Raw genomic sequence first — 26,834 nt, forward strand, 5'->3', positions numbered from 1 at the left:
TGACTCTCATATATATAATTTATATGTTGCCTTCCAAAACATAAACATTTTGATTGCATGATGCTGCCTTCTGCCCAAAGTACTGATTTGCTGAGGTTCATTGTCCATTTCAAGGGTGAGCAGAAGATAGATCTGGTTCTGCTGACAGGCCTTTGGTGCTAGTCACTGTTCCTGTCAGAGGACAGGCTGCTGTCATCTAGTAGAGCTGGGCCAGAAACTAACATGGTTTGCCAAATTAACAGAAGCACTGGGGCTCTCTGACTTAGACAACAGAGCATCCCCATAAGATTTCAAGGAAGGGGATGGGCCACAATGTCAAACCTTAGCCCAGAAAATGAGTTTTTACTGAATGGCAAGAAAAGCCAAGACTAGCAAGCAGGATGATTCAATCCTGTGTGTGGTGGGTGAGAAGAAGAGGCATCTACCACAGGAGGACTGTGCATTAGGCAGGGTGGCAGATCTGATCCCATCCCCTATCACTGCACTGCTGCCACCCCCGCCGGGGCTTCATCTATGCCATCAACACAGTTCCATTGCCCTCACCGCTGCCATTGCACTCTTGACCCTGCTGCTGCAGCAGGTGAGGGTACAGTTGTGGTGATGGGGCTGGCAGCACCATGGGGGCAGGGAATGAGGACCTGCCAGGGAGCATCATCATTGGGATGAAGACAGTATCAGGCAAAATGTATTGGATTGGCCCTTGCATCCATCCACCACCACCTTCTCACACGAAGACATAGCTGCCTGGTATGTCCCTCTTTTTCACAGTTTCCCTTTTCTGCCCATGCCTGACTCTTTCCTATACCTCACCCCCTGACAGCTCCTAATTGCTCTGGGCTGCCCAACCCAACTCACAGCAATCCAAGGCTATCCCAGCCTGACTCAGTCAATGTCCAGATTCCTCTGAATGCACCCAAAACCAGTGCACAGGACTCATGAATACACTACCCTTCCACCCTTTAGAAGGACTGATAATTAAAAAGCTATTTTCTTTCCCAGGAAGGAAGAAAACGTTTTCTGTAGCATACAACTGAAAGAGAGAAAGAGAGAGAGATTGGAATTAATTACCATAGATCATTTCAATTGTGTGTGCTTTCTTGATGTTCCAGAGTCAGCAGTTATGATTATGTTAACAAAAAATAAGTCACGGGATAAAGCTATGCTGTTGGTTGTTCTCTGGTAATTACAGCAAGCCTTCGCTTTCATTGAAACTGCTCTGTGCTGATTGAAAATAGGCCTGGTTCAATTGAACTGTTTCTATTACAGAATGGCTGCCAATTTGTGGGGTCACGTTTTGGTGAGGGTTTGTGCATCACTGTTGAGTGGTCATGTCACTTATCTGCTTTTTTAAAGAAACAAAAACAAAAAACATAAATGCACACCTACTCTCCTTTCCATCTGACAGTGAGAGAACAGCTGGCTGTCACCCATCATTCACACACACCCCAGAAGAGGCAGAAGGAGTAGGAGAAAGTGGGGGTGAGGAGAGAGTAGACTCCTCCACACTGTTAGTGTTTTGTTGGAGAGATTCCAGTGCATATTAGGAAATTAAGGTTTGCACAATTAAGGTGAATTAAAGCACTCTCAAGTCCTAACCTCACAAACAAAGCAGAATGAGTGCTCAAGAAAGACTGGATACAATCGATCATCACAAAAGCTTTCCACAAGTAAATCAAGAGGAATGCTTAATAAATAGGTCAACCGGAGGAGCTGAGAGGGACAGAGATTGGAAAAGAAAGTATGCAGGATTGGATATCCCCATGTAGAACTAGAACACCCATCATCTACTGCTATCATCTCCAATAGTCAGGGATGATAGGAATTGTAGTCCAAAACTTCTGGCAGTCAGCAGGTTAAGGAAAGCTGCTGTAATGTATTGAATTGTGCCAATTATATATTCTCAGAACTTCACACATCAGCAGCACCAGTCAGAAATGAATATGTGTTTTGGAGCTCTGGCATACATTTTAAAATGTTATTTTTATGGCCTCAGACTGGTGTAAAGGCTCTTGGAAAAATTGTTGGCTAAAGAGAAATTTGGACCATTTTTCTTAAATGAGAGTTGCCACCAAGTCTAGTCTAAAGCAAGTAAAATATATGAGGAATTCGAAAGGAAACAAAAGGCCTCCACCCCCCAATACTAACAATAATTTCATGAAACCTTCATTAGATGGCCATCCATTCTCATTCAGCTCTGTGGAAACGCCAATCCAATGCAGAACATTTCTCTAAGAATGCTCAGAGTGGATTCAGAATAAGTTTTGTCAGGAGCAATGAACTCATTACGACTTTGGATAGGTGCTAATGGTCCGCTCTCATGATGCATTTGTTTTCCCCAACAAATGCTCTCCCTGTTCTTTCTTTTTAAATAACACCCAAGCTTAAACAAAAGAGGAACCAGCATCCAGGAAACAATTAAAGCCTCTGCAGAAAGAAAGGCATGTTGTCTCTGCTAACATGCATCTAATCAGTTTACGCTGCCTTAGAGAAACATCCTATTTTCCAGTTGTCATCTTGCAATCTCTCTTAATGCAGCCCGAGTCTTCATCTAGGCACTGTAAGGAGTAATTGAATTAGTAAAAGGTGAAGACAATATTGGCAGGTAGATTACATTATAAATAGAAAGTCAGCTTTAAACAGAAGAACATTAGAGTCCTGGAAGGAACTAGGAAAATTAATGTGCCCATCTGGATTCTCAATGATCTCCAGCAGAATGAACACTGTTAAGCCAGCCCTGTTTAATTGACTAATTCATGGCAAGAAACTTGGTCCATGCATCTAGTGGAGGTTAACTCTGCAGCAGCACTGCAAGGCAAGGCTTGGAACAGGTGGTACACTGAATCTTACGCCTCAAGGGAAGTTTTACATATGTACAAGAGTTTGAAAACTTATACAGTGGATGCTCGGGTTGTGAACGTGATCCGTGCGGGAGGCACGTTCATGACCCACAGTGTTTTCAACCTGCAGTGCCACATCTGCGCACACACAGGTTGCGATTTGGTGCTTCTGCACATGTGCAAAGCGCATTTAAGCGGTTATGCTTATGCACGAGTGCCAAAACCCAGAAGTAACCCGTTCCAGTACTTCCAAGTCGCCGCGGTGCACAAGCCAAAAACGCACAACCTGAAGCGTCTGTAACCCAAGGCATGACTGTAGTGTGAAGAGGTAGTGGAATATGGAGTACAGACAAGCCAAAATGTCCCCCCCCCCAAAAAAGGGGTGACAGATTCAACTGGTTTTGTGACAAGGACAGAATTTAAAGTATTCTTACACTGGAGAACAGGAAACAACTGAGCAGCAAGACCCTTTGCTGAAACACAGTCAAGCAAAATGGGGGGGGGGGTAGACTAAGATGCTGAAGAGTTTTCACGATGACTTCTCAAACCACCATTATCTACCGATGTAGAAAACTGAACGGTGGAAAAATGAGAAACGGAGAGCAAACAAAACTGACAGATTTACCCAACCCTATGTTTGAGGCTCCTCATGTGAGCCCTGTGTGTTTTATCTTGTTGTACAAGAAACCTCTGAAGAGTCGAATAAAGAGGCAGAAAGTATGCAATATCAATTGCTTTGAATTACATGCTTGCCTGTGTCTTCCACCCCCCTCCCTCCTGCGGCTGCAGGGGAAGATTTTTTGCCGTGAACGGCCTTAGCTGCCATCCAACTGATCTGCTTTGCGCAGCAGCCTCTGCATTGATTCCAAGTCCCCGACAATTGCTGTCACTTCTTGATGCCTATGGCAACTGTCCTGATCCCTTTGACAGGCCTGTCAAGAACTGACTTGTCTGCCATGACGGAAGTCGTGGTTGCCTGCAGCTTCCCCTCTGAGTTTTCCCAGCTGTTCCGATTCGAACCAGTTCGTTTCTTTAGATTTGCGTGTTTTTATTTACTTCTTTGGAGTTGTGCAGAATTGATTTCATGAACCTTGGATATCGCTTCCATTATTATGATTTACGGGCTCATCAGTTTCACAGTGAAAAGTCTGAGATCTTACAAATCAAATTTCCAAATGGAACATTCCCTTATGGAGGACATCTGCTAATGTTATTGTTTCACTTCAGAGAATGCTTATACTTCATTTGAAATACTTCTCTTCCGTGGGACAAATTCTATTATTTGCACAGGAGGATCATGAACATTATTCCTAACTTTATCTGACAAAGGAACACCTGTGATTAGGTTTACCCATTGTGTGTGTGTGTGTGTGTGTGTGTGTGTGTTTCAATAAAACATGTTCAGTTCATCCCCTTCTGGGCCTTCACATTGTTGTGTGTATATGTCTCTGAGGCTGTTCTGAGGATTCACAAGGCAAGCCACAGACAGGATTCTGTCTTGATAACAACAGGCTTTATGGGAAGATGACGGGCAGTATCCAGCTAATTTATTCCATAAGCAGAAGGATTTTCACTTGTGCTAGGGAAATCTCTTCCCCTTATGCATCCCACACCCATATCTGTTCCATGGGTTTGGGGGAACCCTCAGAACAAACACAGGGCTAGGAGAGGGGAGCAGCTATCTTGTGGAAGCAGAAATCTTCATGCTGACATAATGAGTTGAATACCATCCTATGGTTGTTTTTTAAAGTGAAAATTGTTTCATCTTTTATGGGGGTGGTGACAAGAGTGAGAGCCTCTCTCCAAAGAGACTTGCCTGGCACCTACAGCAACATCTCCCTGGACTAGTGAATGGTTTGGGGATTGCAATGAATAAAAGCATTCAGTTATTTTTTGGATCTTGTAAACCACTTATATATTTTCTTTGATATATGAAGCAGTATATACATGAATAAATAAACAACATGGGGTTTTTTGCCGCTCTTATTCTGGTAGCTATAAAAACACTGGTAACTCTTTTTCAATGGGTCTACCCTCCTAACATATAATATGGACAAACATTTACACAACCAAATGTTCTTGACAATTTCTGTATTTTTGTTAGTGTTCCTTGTAAACAGTACTCATTCATTTGCAGTACCATGGATCTATATGAAACAACACTTAATTCTAATGGATGTCTCTTTGTGGGTGTGCTTTTGTTTGTTTTTGAATGTTCTCAATTTGCTTGTTGATATAGCTGCTGTTTGTTCACTTAATAAAATCTGTGACTCTTCACAAAATCAATAGGCGCATGCTTTAAAAGCTTTATTTCTGTGGTTAACTGAACCTGAAAACATCATTAAAAGCATAATGTGGACACCTACAGGATATTTCCGGTTAAATAAAAACTAAGCTAGAAGACCCAGAACTATGTGATGCTGACAAATTAGCCTCATGAGAGTGACTTGGATCCTAAGACACATTACTTAGGCTGCAGTCCTAAGTAAGATTTTATGTTCAGGAGAAGGGTGGAAGAAGAAGACACTGCATCTCCTCACCCATACACCTCCCAACTGAGACCAAGAAGGCTGAAATCTTCAGGGTCCAGGGCATTCCTTTGCAGGTGTCTTCCCTAGCAGGAAGGCAGTTGTGATGGAGTGTCAACACCTTGCAGGGTAGGCTAGGAATCGATGACTAGCTCAGGAAGACCTTGGGAGCTTTATGGTTGCATTTGAATCCAGGTCTTCTTATGTCCTGTAAAGTACCCTGTCTTGCATTAGAAGTCTATGTGGGCTTATAGAAGAGGTGGGTATCTGTGATCTTCCAGATATTTGCTAGACTACAACTCTCATAATCCCTGACCACTCATCATGCCAGCTGGGCTGATGGTAATTTGAATCCAACAACATTTGGAGGGCCACTGGTTCCCCATCTCTAACTTACATGCTTGTCTTTTAATTAAAAATGAAATCTGCACCGGCGCTCATTCATTTACTGGCAAAACAATTTCTAAGCATCACAGCATCAAGAAGTCTGGACAAATTCACATTAATTATTTTCACCTGGTTAGCTTCTTTAATTGTTGTTGGTTTTTCAACCCTGCCAATATAATGTTAATTAATGTTCAGTGAAATGTTCATTCTTACATTATCAGTTGGGATTCTTCTCCCATAATTACTCAAGAGTTTCCCAGAACAGCGTTCATTTTCATATCTATTTGGTAAATAATGAGGTTCGCGTTGCTTCAGACATTTGGAACATAGTTCAGACCTAGACATCAATATTATTGATGCTGGAAGAAGCAGAGGGGGAGATAGCTCTCCATTAAAAATGAGTCAAAACGAAAAGGTCTTTTTCTACAGCAGGCTGCAGAGGGAGATTTTCTCTGTAAGAGATTATCAGCTTTGGCAATAGTGATCATCTCTTGCTATGAAGAGCATGGCTGGAATATGTCCTTCCACCTCAAATTGTCGCAGGTAATTAACACCATCAGCATTACCAGGAAGACATTTCTTAGAAAGCACATTTTCAGTCCTGGTATAGCAACGAGCACCATACACACAATCCCTTATTATTAATGAACCCTCTTGTATACATAGGTCCTTATCAACATATATGCAACCTTTTAGGGATTAGGGTGAAATAGTAACCCTCTTCAGTTTTTGTTTTTGTTTTAATTTTAGTTTAGTTTTATTTATTAAATTTGTATGTCCACCCTTCATGTGAAGATCATAGGGCAGTTTGCAACTTAAAAATACAAAATGGGAACACAAAATTAATAAAAACAAAAAGATACCAGTGACCTCACTCTCACAGGCACATTTCAAAGGCCATAAAATGTTAATCAGCTAAATGTCTGGTTGAAGAGAAACATTTTTGCCTGACACCTAAATATATAAAGAGATGTGTGCGTGATTTGGATCCAGTCATTTTCTAGCTGCAGCCCATGAACCATACCTTAACGTAAAGTGTCACACCTACAGAACAAGTCTTAAGACATGAGTTTCTATAGATCAGGAATGGTAATCAAACCCTAAAAATACATTAGGTGGGGCTATAGAAAGACTTGATCACCAAGGCAACTAAATGATACTTCTGTTGCAAAGGTGAAGAATGCTAAGGCTGAAAATTAGCCTAAGACCAGATGGCAAATTTATAAATAACAGCAGGGTGCACCAGTGTTCTCAACTACAAAGTTCTGTCTGGGGATTATGAAACACACCGCTTGTTTAAAAATAAGATAGAACCTTTCTGCTTGAAACTTAACAGGCTGTAAGTAAAATGAACCTCACATCACCAGGAGAACTGTGACCATTTCTGGGCACCATGATTTAGGAAGGATATTGACAAGCTGGAACATGTACAGAGGGTGACAAAAATGATCATGAGTCTGGAAACCAAACTTTATGAAGAACGGTTGAGGGAATTGGGTATGTTTAGCCTGAGTAAAAGGATACTGACAGGAAATATGATAGCCATCTTCAAATATCTAAAGGGCTGTCACATGAAAGACGGGGGAAGCTTGTTTTCTCCTGCTTCAGAGGGTAGGACCTGAACCAGCAGATTCAAGTTACAAGAAAGGACATTCTGACTAAATACTAGGACAAACTTTCTGATGGTAAGGACTGTTTGAAAGTGGAATAGACTTCCTTGGACTCTCCTTCCTTGGAAGTTTTTAGGCAGAGGTTGAATGGCTATCTGTTATGAATGCTTTAGTTAAGAGTCCTGCATTGCAGGGGGTTAGACAAGATGACCCCCAGGGTCCCTTCCCACTCTACAATTCTATGATCCCAAATTGAACTGAGTTTATGTTGGATTTTTGTGTGAGTTCCCCAAATTGCACTTGCCACTTTAGTGACGCCTTGCAACATGTCCTTTCCCGTCTCTGGTAGTTAAAATGCAATGATTGGGACCTTGATTGCACACCTACCGAGTTGAGACATTCAATCAATGACTGCTCACACTGAAATAACAGAACTGAAATGATTTTAAAACACAGGCATACAGGGTAGAATGCAACTAAGTTTTAAATAAAATATATACACTGAAGTTAATGATGATGACTACATTATGCCCATTAGTTTCAACGGGTCTTCTTTGAGTAAAACGTAATTGGATACCACCAATAATATTTGAAGGAAAAACTCCCAGAAGCTCAATAGAAGAAGATAGTAAGGGAAATAAAAGATGGTTGATAAGCAAGAAAGCCTTGAGATCATCAGCCCATTTATGGGTTGCAGGTATGAATAACTGGAGGAAATCACCCTGAAGGGACCTGTGTGCTGGAATTATTTAAGCTGAATCTGCAAAGACTGAAATTAGACATAGATCTCCATGGGTGAGTGCAACGAACATATCAGAACAGTGTTATTTTTCTATAAAAAGAAAATACTCACCATGAATCTTGTTCTCTTAGAAGATTTGGGGAGGGTGTAGGGCTCACACAGAGAGACAAGGGAGGGGGGAATTCAGTTGCATGAACGCAATTCCTTACGCTATCAGAACAAGTGCATTGATTGTTGCTCTTAGCAAACTGGAAGTCAGGGAGAAGACCATTTAAGAGTATGGGAAAGCAGAGAAGATCATTCAAGCATGCAAGTTGTCACACAAGTCAGAAAGTTCCTTGAGAGTTTGCTACTCCAGAGGGCTTTGTGCTGAGAGTTACCGGTACTTACTAATGAATTACTAAGTAGATGCTGCAGTTCTGCTGATTTGTTTACTACCAGCACATAAGAGCACCCACATGCTTCAGAGAAAAGGCAAATCTAAAGATGGTGCTCAAAAGTGGCAATTTATTTGTGAAGACTTCCTGAGCTGCTTCAACCAGGGAAATGGTTTGTATGTTTCTTATGCTAGATGCTTTTAAAAAAATGGAATGGCTCCACCCAGGTCACTCTGACCTCACCACAACCCTGCTGCACCCCACATTATCCTGGGAAAAGTAGTTGGTGTTGGGAAAGTAGTTCTTCTGCACAGCCCCACCCACTCTTGAAAATAATTCATTCAAGGATTATTATTTTTTAAGAAAAACCTTGGCCGAAACACCTCACAAGTACATTTCTGCTTTCAAGTACTCTGCTGAAGTCTGCCTTTCTCTTTAATCCTCTGATTTTGAAAGGTGACCCCTTTCTCTCCCACCTATATGCTCCAGCAACTCTCTCCCTTAGCAGACCCTTGAACCATGCTGTTTTCCAGTGCTCCAGGAATAATGTCTGGCACCAGGCTTCATTCCACCTCATCTTGTCCTCCATCTTCAGTGCCTTCTTCCAAGTCTCTGCCTCTGTTTCTTTCCACCACTTCCTCTTCTACTGATGCAGAACAGGCATGATTGACAGCTGCAGATCAGACTAAATGCAGATCAATCAAAATGCTAGGTTGGCCCCATAGTGCTCTGAGAGCAATAGCCACCTCAGAGAAGCCAACTTTCAACATCCTCTCTCAACTGGCTCAGCAGCTGACAAGTCAATTGGGGTCAACATTCTGGCCCCATCCTGGTCTGCTTTAAAGCTTCTGGCTTGGGTAATATTAGGGGCTGATGGAGATATGGAGGCCAATTCCACCTTACTTTGAAGTTGGTAGATTTTAGAATCCTCTTCAGTAAAAGTGTGACCAGGCCATAAGAAGCTGTGAATAATTCATATGCATTTCAACATCCCTGCAAACTGCTATGGACAAAACACGAACCTAGAAGAGTCCACTTACATTCAAAACTATAATTGAAGATTTGATAGAATGGCTCCTTTTGCATGATATATTTCAGTTACTGTACATGGAATATGTGCATTTTCCAGTTTGGTGAATTATTTTAATGGCTTCTACTAAATTGATCCACGACATTTCACCAACTGAGTCAGCTACAGTAGATTGGCTGAAAGTGGCAGCAGATAAGACAAGGAAAATGAAGAAATTAAGCATATAAAAAAGGGTTCTTTATAAATTACCTCCCAACCACTTTGTGTCATTGCAGTGTCGCTTGTCAATGCAACCTTTATTAATCAGCGGAGGCAGAGAGAAACATCCTTAATAAAAATGAAGAGGGCCAAATCTACCTGGGACTTGAGAGCCCTCCAACTCTGTTATGAGAATTTATAAGGGAGCATCAACTCTGCACTTTTAATTTGAAGTAGGAATTGAGAAGTTGTATTTCAGCAGTTAAGCATTGTTAGGAGCAATCTCTTCTGTATAAAATACAAGCCTTTTTGCTTGCTGCCTACTCCCGCCCACCTCTGTTCATTGGAACTGCTGAGTGAAACATAGAGGAACTTTTGAATTGTTGTTTTTTTCAGCGGAAGAGGAAGAAGAAGAAGAAGAAGAAGAAGAAGAAGAAGAAGAAGAAGAAGAAGAAGAAGAAGAAGAAGTTGTTCATTTGACCCATTGATGAAGATATATAAGAGTTGGGATGGCTACGTGGTCTAAATGTCAGAGGTTCCTGGTGGCAAGGAGAGAGAAATATATTGGTTAGTACCACTTTGGAGAAGCAAAGTCTCATTATGATTGTCTGGAAGTTCCATGGCTCTTATGCAAGGATAAGGAACCTCAGGCCCATGAACCCTATGCAGCCTCTCCATATGGGGTCTCTCCGTCTCTCTCTCCAGACCACCTCTTCCCTAGCCACATCCCCCCTCCTCAGACCACACACACCCTTCACTAGCCCTATGTCATGCCCTCTATTGGTATTTTTTGCCCGGCTAGAATGTGTCCTTGTACTCTGATAATGCATTTTGCTTCCCTGGATAGAGGATAGAGAGTGGGGTGGGTGTGGGTGTGTAGAAACTAGCCTATCGTGCAAAGTTAAAAATTATATTACATTTGTTGCCCTCTCTGCTTTGGCCTCTGGCTCTGCCCAACACTGCCATGTGGCCCCTGGAATGTGGCCCAGAAGAAAATGTGACCCGCAGGCTGAAAAAAAGTCTCCGTCCTTTGCTCTAGTGATAGAAAATAGGTGATGCAGAGAAAGGTGAGAGTTAGCTAACCATCCCAGTTTGGTGTCATCTGCAAATCTGATGAGCATCCCCTCAATTCCTTCATCCAAGTCATTTATAAAGACTAACAGCATCCTTTGTTCCTGCAATCCAATCAGATGACAGCTACAATCAGCCTTTTTACCAGTTTTGGTTTGCACCCTTATTTTGCCCTATCCAAGAGATGTGGATTTAGCTATGCATGCCTTTATAACTTCAGAACTGGACTATTGTAAGGAATTTTACATGTTGGTTGGAGCATGCTGCTGATAATGCCAAGGTTGCAGGTACAATACCTGTATGGGGCAACTGTAAATTCCTACATTGCAGGGAGTGGCCTAGATGATTCTCAGAGTCCCTTTCAACTCTACAGTTCTATGATTTTATGCCCCTGCCTTTGAAGACTGTTCAGAAGCTTTGCCTGGTCCAGAATATAGTAGTCAGACTATTACCTGAGACTGGCCATAGAGACGACACACTACTTGTTCTCAAGAATGAAAACCAGCTTCCACTCAGGCACAATTCTAAGTTTTGACTGTTATGCATGCACTTTTCCTTCCTGTCAGCAAAGCTGATAAAGTTACCCTCTTATACACAGCCTCTGTACCAGCTGGGAGCGGTACCATACTAAGTATATTTTGAGGTGTATACTATCAACTCTTGCAAATATCTTGAGGAGATACTTCAGAAAGGCTGACTCCCACAGCTCCATCATTCCACCATTATGCTAATGCCATATTTCAGCTGCATGAGAAAGCCTACCCATTGTAATTGCATCACCCCTTTTATGCTTATATTCTATATTACAGCAGCATCAGTCTGATGATGTATTAACATATTCTGTCGTCTGAGGGATGCTCAGCAGTACTGATGATATGCTAGTTTAAATGATTGTCAAAGTAATACTGCTGTAATGCGCCTAGGTTGATGGCTTGAAGTAATATATTGCTAGGGAAATATCTTACTGATTACATGGCAGCGTAATACATCATTATGTTGATGTCACCATAAAGACGCTTAAGTGTAATTTATAAGTAGACAAAGGAAGAGCACGACTGCAAGGCTGTCCTTCAAACATCCACAAGTGATCATTCTCAATATATTCTACTCAAAAAGTGTTAAAGGAAATAGTGCAATTAAAATGGCAAGAGTTAAACATTTAATTACCATCTGTATATGTTAAGCTTACAAGGTCTGCACAGAAATGTATACTGTGAATTTGTAGAAGGAAAAGTGTAAAATGGCAGTTTTCTAAGCTTTGATTACACAAGTGCCCTCTGTTATCTTCACAAAAAGAAGGAATAATTTATTTTTAGTGGATTGGAAAAAAATTTTTAAAGGCAAGTTCAAAACAGCAAAGTAGCAAAAGGAAAAAAAACGAAACACCAGTGTGACATTTTGCAAACTCTGGTGGTGATGCTGCTGAAATGACCTAACTTAAATTCCAAAAGGACCAGGACATATTCAACTTACTTTCTCCAAATTGAGGCCTTTTGTGACAGAACTCATATTCAGAGTTTTTGGGAAACTCATATTCTTTGCAGTAGGAACTTATTTTTATGGGAGTTGAGTCTTGAATTTCCCCAAATACGATGCATTCTTGTGTATTATTTTCACCAACAAATTCAGACAAGTGCTTCTGAATGGGCAAAGCGGGTGCAAATTCATTGTGGGGTCCAACAGAGGGAGTTCATGCATTAGAAGAAACCAGCCAGCAATTTGATTGGTACAAGCCACTGAGATGAGGCACAGGAAAGAGAGCAGTCTCTTGAGCATAAGGCCACTTCCACTAGGGCTCAATTCAACAATTTGAATGTGAAGAGCACTTGTGACAGTAGCATCTGCCATACTAGTCATGGACATCACTTCTCACTTTCTAAGGAAGAAAAGCATAGGCAAACCCATGCGGGCCATTCTGACATGGCAACCCTGCCGGGCTAACAAGGCTGCCTCGTTATTATCTGTGAAGTTATTGGCTATATGTGTATACAGATGTGGCCTCTGAAATGAACATGCGATGTTTTTTCACAGTACACTTGGCAAAATCGATTTGCAGTTGTGCAGACCTTCATGCAACAACACTGTCTGCAGTAGCAGCTACTCCCTGTGTTTTCTGTACGCACAGGTGAACATGTTTTCAAACTAGTGCACAACAGTGTTCTCTGTTCCCCTCGCCTCAGTTGGTGTTTCCACAGATCTTTTTCAAATATATGTGTATTTCACAGTCTTTTATAAGAGACATGCTGGGGGCTACTGTGTTCATACATAGTGATACACAGAGAATATATGTCCACACACAGAGGCAGCTCAGTTACTGTATTGTTTCCTATTTTGCCTGTTTTAATTAAAGAGAAGTTAATTATAGTGAGGGGGAGTGGCAGAGCTTTGCAATATCAGCAAGTCTCCCCAGCAGAAGGTGACCTGAGAAAGTGCTCTCTGAGTACACTTGCTGCATGCTGCATGCTGCATGCAAGTGTACACAGAGAAATGCATTCCTGGGAGAAAACGGATTAGAATCATGCTAGCACAATGCCTGTTGTTTTTGTCCATGGAGTTTTCTTGGCAGGGATACTGGAGTGGCTTGCCAGTTGCTGCTCCAGGTGGATCACCTATAGTCAAAACTCTCCACTATGACTGTCTGTCTTGGGTGGTCCTGCAGGGCATAGCTCATAGCTTCTCTGAGTTATTCAAGCCCCTTCGCCACGAGAAGGCAGTGATCCATGAAGGAGAGATAGTGAGAGATTTTACTTTCTTGGACTCCATGATCACTGCAGATGGTGACAGCAGTCACAAAATTTAAAAAACGTCTGCTTCTTGGGAGAAAAGCAATGACAATCCAAGACAGCATCTTAAAAAGCAGAGATACCACCTTGCCGACAAAGGTCTGTATAGTTAAAGCTATGGTTTTCCCAGTAGTGGTGTATGGAAGTGAGAGCTGGACCATAACGAAGGCTGATCGCTGAAGAATTGATGCTTTTGAACTATGGTGCTGGAGGAGACTCTTGAGAGTCCCATGGACTGCAAGAAGATGAAACCTATCCATTCTAAAGGAAATCAGCCCTGAGTACTCACTGGAAGGACAGATCCTGAAGCTGAGGCTCCAATACTTGGGCACCTCATGAGAAGAGAAGGCTCCCTGGAAAAGACCCTAATGCTGGGAAAGATGGAGGGCACAAGGAGAAGGGGACAACAGAGGATGAGATAGTTGGACAGTGTTTTCGAAGCTACCAACATGAGATTGACCAAACTGTGGGAAACAGTGGAAGACAGGAGTGCCTGGCGTGCTCTGGTCCATGGGGTCACAAAGAGTCAGACACGACTAAATGACTAAACAACAACAAGCACAAGATCGACAAATAGAGTGGAAGAGGAACGACATGCCAAAATACTCCAGTATCCATCAATGGAGGCACATTATCACACAATGTGTACAGTGTACACCCCAATTTTAAGAAATCCAAGGTACCACACACACACACTGCTCTGTCCCTGTTCATTTCATTCACCAACACCACCTACTCACTCGCCAAACCTCCACCCCTTGTCAACTCCCCACCCTTTATACCTCACACAACCTCCCCCAAGTTCCTTCCAGCCCTCCAGCCCCACAGTTCCCTTTGAATCTTTGATTGTTGGAACTTCAAAATGGACCATGGGCCTTTCAAACTGCCCTTTGTAAACATCCTTCTGAGGATATGTTTGCAAAGAGCTTTCACACCTCACTGGGGGTTTGAAGGAGATGCGGGTGCTGGATGCCTGAAGTGAGGTTTAGTAGGGGGGAGGGGACTTTCCAGAGCAGCTTGCTAAACTGCTCCATGAAGCATCTCCTCCTACTCTCCCCTGCAGGTGAATTTAATGGGGAGGGAAGGTGATTTACCCGGAAACCTGCTAAACCTCTGGGTGAACGACCTCTCCACCCCTCCATTAAACCTCACTAAAGGTGTGTTAAATGGAGAGGGGCAAGTGCTTCACAAACTGCAGAACATATTGACATTTTACATCCTTTTGTATATTGGAAGATATACAGAAAAACAAATTTTGATACTGTAACTGGAGAAAACTAAAAGTCCTCTTCTGCAGTAGCAAAAATAAAAATTAAAAAATGGAAAAGCAATAACAAGCAAGTACAGCAACATTACCCAGGAAATGAATATGTTAGGATTTATGGAGTGATTCCCATGCCCATACTGAGACCTCAGGGAGACAACAGAATAATTGTTGTATATCAACATCCTAGATCCTGTTCAAAAACATGTGAGCATCCCTGCAGCACACCACTGTCTAAATTACTTTACTATCATTTGACACATTTCTGTTCCTCAAACAATGCTCATTTATCATAGGAGAAGTTTTCTTGGCTCCACGTTAACATAATTTAGAAACCTTGTCTTTGTGAAATATTGACTTCCAAGCCTGCTTCTTTCGAAATAACCCTTGCTAGTCATGTTCTCTTAACTGCGGGGTGGAAACGATGAAGCCACTTTCTATTTTATTCTCCTGTTCCCTTACATATTTGTCCCGGTTCAGAATTTCACCAGGGACCAGTGTTGACATAAGGATGGCAGACAATAAACCACCTTGCAGGCCACCAAACCAAGCCCTGTCAGATGTTTGAATGCCTGATTGGCTGGTACCCCTGCTTACACAATTTCTCCCACTTGTACTAAAGCAGCAGCTCTTTCTTTTTAAAATAGCCAATGCTTTATTAATTTGTTAGCAAAAGAAGTGGAAGCATAAGAACTACCACCACAAAGAACCAAAAACGTAAACCACAATGCATCAGAACCTGGAAGGACCAAAGGACAATACAGCACAGACAGTGACATTTGACCTTTGTGGCAGTAGCTCTCCTCCTTCCATCTATAACCCTTCTCTACTTCAAAGAGGTCAAGGTGGCATTCATGGCTCTCTACCATTTGAGCCTCACAGCAGGCTGAGAGACAGGGACTGGCTCAAGGGGATCTAGTAGGCTTCATGGCTGAGTGGTGATTTGAATCCTGGCCTCTGACATCCTACTCTAGCACTCTAACCACTGCACCACACTGGCTCTCCATACAACCGAGAACATCCACACAACTGAGCATTCACAAGACTCACAATAAAGCTGTTTGGCCAGGACTCTCCTGCACAATGCTGTTTCAGTGCCAGTTCCTGGTGCACATTTGGACTATAAAGGCATCCCACTAAGATTCCATCAAACTTGGCTTAAAAACTACTATGTAGGACGTTGTACACAGACCCTTCAACGCTTATTGTGCTATCCATTCATTTGACTTGAACATACAATTGATGTTCAATTGATTTGAATATACAGTGTCTTTTTTTACACAAAAGGACATTATGCAGGTACTTGTATGACACTGACTGTCAATACTGCAAATCAGTTTGTGGTGGGTTGTGGGTAATTTCAGTGTTGTCAGTAGTTACTGAAATTATCGTCTAAAAAATTTCCACTCAGTCTGCTTTTATGACAATTATTTGTATGCTGTGCTCAGTGCTCCATTTCCTAGGGATGAGGTCTGTTCTGTACCACGGTGTCCTTTCTTGTCTGAAAGTTTGTTATATAGGGACATCTAGTGGCATAGAGGATCATATTTTTAAATCCCTTTATTCCTTTTTATTCTTTTAATATAAAATGCTCATGTTTCATTTATGAGACTCACAGATAGTGTAGCAGAGCAGAGTGATAGGGAAATTCTACATCCTTTCACTGATTCCAAAATGATCTGGGAATGAAATATGCTGCTATCTGCAAATACCGTACCACCAAACTACCCTCAGCATGAAAGAGCCTTGTTAGCTGTTAAACCATCTGTTTATGGGAGGGTTCCTTTCCAATATATGTGAAGTAAAAATATGTACACAGTAGCAAAAAAGAGAGCCTATCATCCAACCGTAACACAGCTTCATATACTGATGGTGATCAATTCACTGAAGATGCATCTTTCTGAATTTGATTAAGCTGTAAGGAAGACCCAAATCTTACTTGGCACAAGTTGTGTAAGCATCAGAGAAAACTTGCTGGGCCTCCATAATTTAGGTTTGCATTATAACTATTTATCTTATTCTAACCTGTCACATATAGTCCTTGGAGAATATGCATGAAGAAGCAATTTGTTTTATTGTGCCCAAGCAGACTGGCTTGTGGACACAATGATAATTCGACAAAGCAATGGAAAAGATCTGGTTTTTGTTACTGCCATTTATAGGCAGACTAGTCTTCTCCCTTCATTCTTCTCTAAGTCCTAGTTTCACTTAAGGTAAAAAAGAAGGACGGTTAAGACCAGTCAAAAGTGACTATGGGGTGCAGCACTCATCTCACTTGCAGGCCGAAGAAGCTGGAGTTTGTTCCCAGAAAGCTTTCTGGGTCATATGGCCAGCATGACTAAACTGCTTCTGGTGCAACGGAATACCATGATGGAAGCCAGAGCTCACGGAAATGCTGTTTACCTTCCTGCCACAGTGGTACCCATTTATCTACTTGCACTGGCGTGCTTTCGAACTGCTAGGTAGACAGGAGCTGGGACAGAGCAACGGGAGCTCACCCCGTTGCAGGGATTCAAACTGCCGACCTTCTGATTGGCAAGCCCAAGAGGCCCAGTGGTTTAGACCACAGTGCCATATGAAAACATATGGTTTGGAGATTCGTGCAGAAAGAGATATCAAATCTAAGGAAGGTTACATACCATACGTGCATTCATGGATTGTAGGATTTGACCCAATTTTTTGGTTTCATGAATAGAAGGGCTCCTCCCAGTCAAAGGAGCTGTTGTATCCAGTTGCTTGAGTCAACTTTCACCAAATCCTTCCTTCCCTTGCAGCTTCTTTGCCCCCAACCATCCAGAGCAGATTTTTCAAAAGTCAAGGAAAGAAATCAATCAAGTTGCCTGAGCTCTCTGCCAATGTCAGGCTTCAATCCATAGTTTTAAACTGTGAGTTGTTGATTGCAGAAAATGTTCAAGTTCTGTGGATTGATTCCTACCAAGTTTTACCAAATGTGATTTCATTTTGCAGTTATTCAAATTGTTGTCTTCTGTCATGCTTCCTTTGCTACCTTGACTACTTAGGTTTTAATACAGTATTTGCAGGCTCATATTCAAGGTATTTGCTTAAAGTTCTGTTACCTCAACATCCTTATTTGCTGTTCCACAAGTCACTTGAGTTGTCTTCTGTGCTTGTAAGATGCTCATAGATGTAAAGGGCAATCCTGAATCAGTCCTTCAACTAGGGACAGAGGATAAATGTGATTCAGTTTGCATTTAAAGACAAACCTTTCTAATTTGCACTTTCCCAATTTATATGCAAACTGAGACACAACCATCATTCTAAATTTGCACTTTTCATAATTTTGCAATGCAGTTATCCTGTTAGGTAATGTGTACAAAAATGCTTATACTGGAAGAGTACAAAATGCATATATTAATGAAGATAACATACAAAATATACTAAACCAGGAACAATTTATTTGCATAAATTTGTATAACAGGCAAAACTGCGTACAAACATGTGTATTAGGAGAAATTCACACAAAATGGCAAATGAATTTTCACGAGAACTTAAAAAAAAGTAAACGAACATGGAAATATGGAGAATTGAACTTAAGGTTGCAAAAACAAGAAACAAATCTGCTTCTCTAAAGATCCTTGTGATAAGGAAAGTGGCAGGAAATGCACTTGAAAACATGGGATAAACCTGTGAGATTGCCTACAATAAATCAGGATGAGTGGCTATTAAATAGTTGATATCATTTAATGTCTCCACAACAAATCAGATTTTCTGGAAGTCACCTCTTGCTCAGAACTGGTCCAGATACAACCACCACTATTTAGATCTTTGTCTTGGCCACAGAAGGATTGTTCTTCTCTGTTAGAAGAGGTGGAAAGAAACAGGATTCTGTCAGTTTACTTGGGCAAATGCCAACAAGCCCTTCATGTATGGCCACCTATGGGTCCAAATGAGGCCATATATTATACACAAGATAAATTGTGGAATTTCTTGACAAACAGGACAGTGCCAGTAGTATTAAACTGCCTAGATCATGAGTAGGCAAACTAAGGTCCGGGGGCCGGATCCAGCCCAATTGCCTTCTAAATCCGGCCCACAGATGGTCCAGGAATCAGCATGTTTTTACATGAGTAGAATGTGTCCATTTATTTAAAATGCATCTCTGGGTTATTTGTGGGGCTTGGGAATTTATTCATTTCCCCCCCTTCAAAATATAGTCCAGCCCCCCACAAGGTCTGAGGGACAGTGGACCGGCCCCCTGCTGAAAAAGTTTGCTGAGATGTTAGAGTTGGATGCTTAGTCTGCATTCAGCTATTGGATTTATTGTGTTAATTTTACTTCATACAATGGTAGTGCTTCTGCCCCAATTTCTAATGTTCCCTTCACATTGTTGCACCTGTTATGGTATGAAATTGAGGCTTTTTGACTAACACTAAATTTCATTCGCTCCAGTGGGAAGGTATGACACAACAACAAAATATCATTGGACACGTCACTACTTCCCTATCCTTTCCATTCACACACACACACACGAGAGAGAGAGAGAGAGAGAGAGAGAGAGAGAGAGATGGGAAAGAAATGCATTCTGGTATATTTCCCCAAATTCCATCACTCTACTCCCATGATTCTGGGTTATTGGAGTTACATTTTCTTTTCTTTTCTTTTCTGGAAGCAGGTAACACAGAAATGAGTGCCAAACTTTCACTACATTATGAAATGACTCTTACGTCAATGTGAAAGATCGAATAAAATGCAGAAATCATCAGGTAGGGAAATGTCAGGGGGAAATGGAATAAACTGCCACCCGAGTGCAGCCCCAAAGCCACGCATTGTCTGCCTACCTTTACTGACATTGACATTAATTGGAATTTCATCACTGCCTTCCATTACAGCATCATCATCTCAGAGCTGTGTGTGTTTTCTTAAAGCCTGCCCTTAATATTTCCATGAAGATTTTTTAATAATGTTAGATAAAAAGCACCTTTAGAAGTTCCAGCACTATTTTGCCCTACTTGAAAATTATTTCAAGAAACTCTTGAACTGTAAATAGAGTGGGTGGGAGGGAGTAAAGAAAACCGGCATCAATGAAGTTTAATTTTAAAGTCAGAAACTAATATTTATGGTTTTAAGGTTTTTTCTCCCCGCACCTATAGAAGAAGCCTGTTATCTCACTTGACTTTTACAACACAAAGTATCGGAGCACTCCTTCCCACCCCTTCTAATTTATTTCCCATGCCAATCGCAGTTTTCCTCTGATGAAAGTCTTTACTAAGTGTATGGAGAAGGCATTAGAATAAAATGTCAAGATGTAATTTCAATGATGATCAAAAAGTTAATATTAATGCAGAATCTTGAAAACATCATTTGGATTTTGAAAAACGTTGGAAGGGGGGAAGAGAGTCAATGTTTCTTTCATCTATAATGAGCTTGAGAGGAGAAATTTCAAGACACACAGAGAGACAGTTCAAGTTCAAAGAAATTAAACCCTGAACCATTGTAGGATTGGGGGTTAGTGGGAGTGAGTCAGAAGGTTCTTTTTTCTTTTCTGTTTTAAAAGAGAAAATTATGCTAAATAATAATTTGTTATCTTGAGTATTTCAAGCACTACCTTATTACTATTGTACTTCCAGAAAGAGCCATTTGGAGAACACGTTGTTGACACAGGGATAGCCAACCTGGGATCCTTGTAGTGGAATACAAAGCCCATTATCCCTTATCAATGGCAATACTGGCTGGGGCTGAGGGGGGTTGGACTGAACAACATCTGGAGTTCAACAGGTTGGCTACCTGAGTGTTAACAAACACAACCCAGCATAGAAAAGATTATGAGTTGCAAGCACGTTTAATGTGCCTTTGAAATGCATGAGTGCTTTAATTTATTTTAAGCAGAGACATTTCTCCAGGTGACATTCTTGTACTATTCTCTCCTATCTTTCTCTTTCATCTGTAAGAGAAGAAAGAAAAGGTCCTTTCTTGTTTGCTGATCTCATGGCTTCTATTATCACTGGGGAAAGAGAAGTTCCAATTAGTGCTAGCCCAAAACCTGTCCTCCAGTTTCTCATAAATTCCCTTCCCTAGTGAAAGAGGCTTCAATTTTCTTCTCTTTTCTTGGGCCATTTTAAAATTTCTTCCTTTATTTTGGTGAAGAGTCGAGTTGACCTTAAAAGTGTGAGATGGTTGTTGATGGTGTGTCAAGAGACTTTGCAGCCTCCCCAGCTGCCCACACTCTCTGAACTGAAAAAAAAAAAAGGCTGCATGAGAGACATCATTTCATGACTTATTTCCCGAAGCTTTAATTGAAGTACAGGAACCAAGCAAGGCTGACTACCGGGCACCTGAGATTGGCATGGTCACTGATCCTGTTTTTAAGGACAAAATAATTACATACTGATCTGTTTAAAAGTAAAAAGACTTCACTTTAAAAAAACAACAACCAAACATCTGTCAGGTGCTCATGTGCTTACAGGAAAGTCCAGCTGAGTATGTCATGACGTTTTCAGGAAAGATAAGCACCCAGAAAGCCTGCAGAGTTCAGACCATGAGATAGATGATTTGTGGAAGGAAGGAAGGACACCCACAAGTACACTCTGGCCTCTTTGGCAATAAGATAAGCAAAACAAAAACTCTGCACCTCACCCATGAGAATTTCAGCAATTTTTCTCCTCCCTTTCAAAATTTACAAATGCAATTACTTTTCTCATTAAAGTGAATTTTTTTTGCACAGCACTAATTCAAATATATAATTTCAGCAGATGTCCTATGTCAGCTTGACCCCTTCCCCCCATTTCAGGACAATTCAGTCTAATTCTTTCTTTCCTTTCACCTCAGAAAGGAAAGATCAGCCATTGTGTTAGAAGACAGGATGGTTGCTAATGTAAGTAGCCTGAAAATATAGGGTGGTGTTTAGCTAATCTGTCCTGCCAGCACAAAGATTTCCACTTGTGCAATGGGAGTTTCCCCACTCTCCTCCCCCACCCCAAAATGTGCCCTGTTCCCTCCCCAAATCTGCCCCAGAGGTTGGGAGAATCCATTGAATGGGTTTGGTGGAGTAGGGAGCAGAGCAGAAGAATGTTCAGCTTTGCAAGCAGAAATCCTTGCGCTGACGGAACATTCACTTAGTGCTCAGCTGGATTTCACCCAAAGGAAGTGAAGCTAAATGGCACAGGTGGGTTGTGCTGAGTCAGTTGATAGAAACATAGCATTTTCCTGAGTCAGGCCATCGGTCCATCTACCTAAGTCTAATCCATAAAAAAAACCCAACCTCAAACTGCAATCAGTTTGTCACTTGTGAAAACTCTCTAAAGTCAATAAGGAATCTGAATAGGATTGTATGTGTACGTTGATATATGAAAGGATGGAAAGCAAAGGGTGAATGTTTGTTAAAATCCTAGGGGATTAGAAAACATGACAGCTCTGAACTGATTTGCTGGGCCAATATCAGCTCAAGAATTATCAGCTGCAAGTCTCCACTAGGCCTAAGAATAAATGTGAGAACAGAAAACACTGTTTTAATGGGAATGTAACACTTAGTTATATATTACTTTCAGAGCATGCCACCCATGCCCCAAAACTGCAAACGTATAAATATGTGTCTAAAATCCTTAAAATCAATGATTGGGACATTATACACCACAACATTAACAACTTTTCCTTTCCTTTCCAGAGATAGCTTGGAATAAAAATCAACATTGATCCACAGGCCTATTTTAAAAAAAGAATCCTGCCAAACTTTGTCGTTGTCGCACATCCTTCAAGCAGTCTAATCTAAGATTTCTTCAGCATTTCTGCTATAATGATAACAGTTGCTGCAGGCATATGGGAAGAAGAACGACATACCACTTGCGAAACCAAGTCTCCATCTAAAGTGTCACCCTTATCCCACCACATCTAGTATGAATATGAGGACATGTTCTGTGCATCCTAGTATCTCAAATCACAACTCAAATGAGGGCCACAACACAGATGTTATCTAACACTACCATTTATTTTGAATCATGACTACAAGCAGCAATTATTACTTTCATATACTGCCATCAATCACTGACACCCCCCCCCCCGAATAGTCATTATATGGGTCAAGACTGCCATTCAAAATGTAATGCTAACAACAATTTCCAAGATGAAAATATATCAGGCTTGTATGTTGAGCTCACTGCTTTATGGTAGTTAGATATGGGCAACTTATACCCACCAGGAACAATGCCTCAACACCTTCCACGCGTCCTGTATCAGGAAGATTTGGGAATCCTGTGGCAGGACAGAGTTTCAAACAAAGATGTGCTTCCCCATGCCCACATTCCAGCATGATTGCACTCCTGTCTCAGTGACAGGAGCGGCCTTCAGACCCCAGGCCCATTGGCAGGACAGCTCTTCATTACACAGATGTCTGCAAATGTGACATGAAGACTGGCAACATTAATCCCATTATGTTGGAATCCTTTGCAGATGACTGCAGAGCCTGGAGACAACCAGTCAGGTTGTGTATCCACAGCAGTGACCAGAGGAGGAGTGATCACTGGGAGGAACACAAAAAGAAGGAACACTGTGATGCATCTGTAACAGGGAAACCAGACACCTTCATCTGCCCCAGCTACATCAAAACTTGTCTCTCCAGTATCAATCTTTACAGCCACAGCAGGCAATGTAACTCTCCAATGTTTGACTTCACCCTGAAGGCGCACTCCTCCATGACTCAATATACTGACATCTCTCATCATGGCAGCAGGTAATGTGGGGACACCAAATGATAGCATGAAAAGAAACAATCTACTCCCATTGTCTATGCCTCCTAGTAAACCTATGTCCAATGTTACAGTGAAAGAGGTCTGCATGCATACGAATGCCTGGTGCCTATAACTCTTCCACATGAGTGGGAACTCTGATTGTCCACACTTTCTGTTCACAAGAAGGAGGCTGACAGGCATACGCAGGCAAGCCTCCTCCTAACCACTGAATGTGTGCCTGAAGAGTTTGGCCAGTGGATGTGGGAGGAATGTGGCTTGTGGGTGTGATTGACTTCCTTCTGAGCACATTATCCTGTTATTTGAGAAGTTCTTGTGTGTGTTGTGGTCTGCCAACCCGCCAAATGCCTGACGTAATACTGACATTTCTCCACACATGGTGTGAAATCACACCATGTGAGGAAAGCCACAGACCTCAATGCACTGACAATCAGGTGGGCATTTGATATTTTGAAGCTTCATGAACAGCTCTGCCCAAGACCCAACAATCAGCTGCAGTTCCCTTCCAGCCAAACTCCATCTTTACCTGCTCACACCTGACATCATATACAGTATCAGGTGCAGGGAAATTGAGTATGGCTTGATCAAAATGGGCTTGTGGGGAAAATGGGGAGATTTGCTCAGCCTGTGGCCTTGACTCTACTCTACTTCACCTCTACTGCTTCAACATGTTTGCATGTAGTGGAGTGGGATGTTTGTGTGTAGCGGCAGTAGACTGACGTTATTCTGTTTATATTCCATTTTGACTTGGATGTTTTGGATTTGAGAGGTATTTTCTGCTTGGGTTTACTATCTAAGACTGTATACAGCAATCATTTCTCTTTTGTACAGGAGATAATTTCCTCAAATTATATCTGAAATTAAACATGATTATGATACATTACAAACCATACCTTTTGGCTATATTATAATGGGTTGTAACTGAGTATCAGAAAACTTTGCTGGTTTTTTTTATGTGTGTGTGTCAAAAAAAGATTTGAGCCTTTATATAAAAATGCATTTTATTTTGCACGCGCACACACCTTTTTTGAAATTATGTTTGGAAATGAGTTCCTTTGGGGTTTCTCCTTGTTTTCTTGTTTATGTCACAAATCTTTACCTCAAATTTGTTTACCTCAAATCTTTGTGACTAGGTACTAGGACAGCCTAAGACTGGTTTGTATCTGCAGAGCCAAAATATAATATCAAAATGATGCCTTTTCTCCACCTTTTACTTCGGTTCTTGGTTAAGAAAAGGTCATCACATGGAAGAGTATCCAATTAATGTGCCTTAGTGGCACAAAGATTTATGCCTGTGTGATGGACCTTCCTGACTTCTTCAGCCTACATGAGCCCCATACCCTCACCAAACCTGTTCCAGAGGACTGGGGAAACATCTATAACAGATTAGAGGCCATGCAGAAAGTGGAAATCCTTGTGATGATGAGACACATTAGTTACATACTGCCCTTTAGGTAAAGGTAAAGGGACCCCTGACCATTAGGTCCAGTCGTGACCGACTCTGGGGTTGCGGCGCTCATCTCACTTTATTGGCTGAGGGAGCCGGTGTACAGCTTCCGGGTCATGTGGCCAGCATGACTTAAGCTGCTTCTGGCGAACCAGAGCAGCACACGGAAATGTCGTTTACCTTCCCGCTGGAACAGTACCTATTTATCTACTTGCACTTTGACGTGCTTTCGAATTGCTAGGTTGGCAGGAATACTGCCCTTTACATTTTAGCTTTTTCCACAGTCAAAAAAGTGCTTGTTTATTACGTTATCACAATAAGCAGGTTCATTATCGGGCATCTGCAATTAGTGCACACAGGTAAGCCAGGCTGGAGAGGAAAGGCTCTTGGCTGATCCTAGAGAGTTGCTATTAATAAGAGAACACAGCATTGGGCTTAAGGGGCCATTGGTCTGAGTCATCGACTTTCCACACCTACCATTTATAGTGGTACAGTTGCTAGGGGTTTTGGATTTAGACTATGGAAGATAGCTGTTACTGGAAAGCATCACAGAGCACCAAGGAACACAAAGATCAAATATGATTTTGAAACACTATGGTACATGTTTATTCAGTACAGTGGAAAGGACAATGTTGTCCTCTTTCCAACAGCTACCTATGGGACCATCTATTAAGAAGAAGAGCGGAAGACACTTATCTGACATAATCCAATGGTAAACTATTGAACAAACCTGCTTAATGTTTGATGGTATTGTTTATGTTGCATGGCATGTTTCTTGGTGGTGAGGTGAGGGTACATGGGAGTTGTTTGTTACAAGCATTTTCAGAAATTTCCATTTCCATTAGTACAAGAGCCTCCCAACTCACGGTAGGAAACCAGGGGCAGAGCAGCCTGTTTCTTCCCATTGACCCTCCTTGCATGTTTACTGCACATGGTTAGAGTATGCCTGAAAATGACTATAGATTATTACTTCTGTGGAAGACAGGAGTACCTGGCATGCTCTGGTCCATGGGGTCACGAAGAACCAGACAGGACTAAACGACTAAACAACAAACATCTTCTGGTCTGCCACTTAGGACTTCAAGATGGGAATACATTTAATGTAGCTTTGGTAAACCAACAATCGTAATTGGGTACTGACATGCCCAATTGAATTCCAGATGCAAATGCAAATTCTGCTGTACTTTGCTTTCAAAATTGTTTTTGCGGATCTCTGGACCATAATAAAGAATGTGTGCATCTTCTGGTTGGTGATGATGAACACACTGCTGGACTGTTTCTCTAATACAGAATTCACTGAATGTACATTTCTCACATTAACAAACTTTTGGCATTAATTTGCTTGCCACTTTGTTTGAATTTAGACCAGCTGTTGCTTTCCCCCTGAAATAGCAAACCCTTTCATCCTTCAGTTATCATGATTGCACCAGCAAGCCTAGTAACCCCACTCAAAAGTCTTCAGAAATCTCGAGTAGCAAATATGTATAGTTTATAGGACATCAAAATTAATGAGGTGAAGTTGAAACTCTAAGATCCAAGCATCTGAATGTTTATTCATACCTTTTATGCTATCATTAATGCAGTATAGCACAATCAGAGAGAAGCAAAGCTTCAAAGATTGAAGTCATACAGAAAAGATTAAGAAAGCTGGACTTATTCTCACTGGAAAAGATGAATCCTCACAGTGTTCTAATTAAACCTTTTAAGATTTCAAAGGGGATGAACAACATTCTGATCCAAGTAAAGTTTCACTTTTGCAAAGAACGGCATGATCTCAAAGTGAAGTATTTGCAAGCACAGAGAAGCTTCTTCTAACTCCCATATGATCCTAAAGGGAAAGAATCATGTAAACATCTTACTG

The sequence above is a fragment of the Podarcis tiliguerta genome, assembly GCF_965153285.1.
Source record: "Podarcis tiliguerta genome assembly, chromosome: 7".
In the NCBI taxonomy this organism is placed as follows: Eukaryota; Metazoa; Chordata; class Lepidosauria; order Squamata; family Lacertidae; genus Podarcis; species Podarcis tiliguerta.